At 71.5% G+C, this 376-nt stretch overlaps 1 protein-coding gene across 1 annotated transcript in view; it reads left to right on the top strand.

Moving 5' to 3' along the window:
• MTA1 (metastasis associated 1) overlaps positions 1–376 on the top strand; it is a gene marked incomplete at its 3' end in the record, with an annotated part of 25216 nt that overhangs the window by 20330 nt on the left and 4510 nt on the right.

Genomic DNA, 376 nt, shown 5'->3' with positions numbered 1-376 from the left:
CAGCAGGTGCGTGGCCGCGGCTTCGCCCTGGCCTCCCGCAGCGCTGGGCCGGCTGCTCACCTCTGACCCTCTTTTGTTTTAAGAAACGCTTGAAGGCGGCGGAAGCGGAGAGCAAGCTGAAGCAAGTGTACATCCCCAACTAGTGAGTGCCGGCCGGGCCTGGGCGTGGGGCTGGGAGGGGCGGCGCGGCCACCCCGCCCGGTCCCTCCTGCCCCTGCTTAGTCAGGGCCTGCAGCTCCCGGCCGGTCAGCGTGAGCAAGCTGGGGCGGGTGTCAGCCTGTAGGCCGGGTGCCCCTGCCGCGGCCCGAGGGGAGGGGGCTCGGTGCAGACGTGGCCCGAGGCGCCTGGCTGCTGCCGGGCTCCTGTGACGTCCTTG

This window comes from Tupaia chinensis, unplaced genomic scaffold, assembly GCF_000334495.1.
Source record: "Tupaia chinensis unplaced genomic scaffold, TupChi_1.0 Scaffold143596_1, whole genome shotgun sequence".
NCBI lineage: Eukaryota > Metazoa > Chordata > Mammalia > Scandentia > Tupaiidae > Tupaia > Tupaia belangeri.
This window is presented reverse-complemented; position numbering and strand designations above follow the sequence as displayed.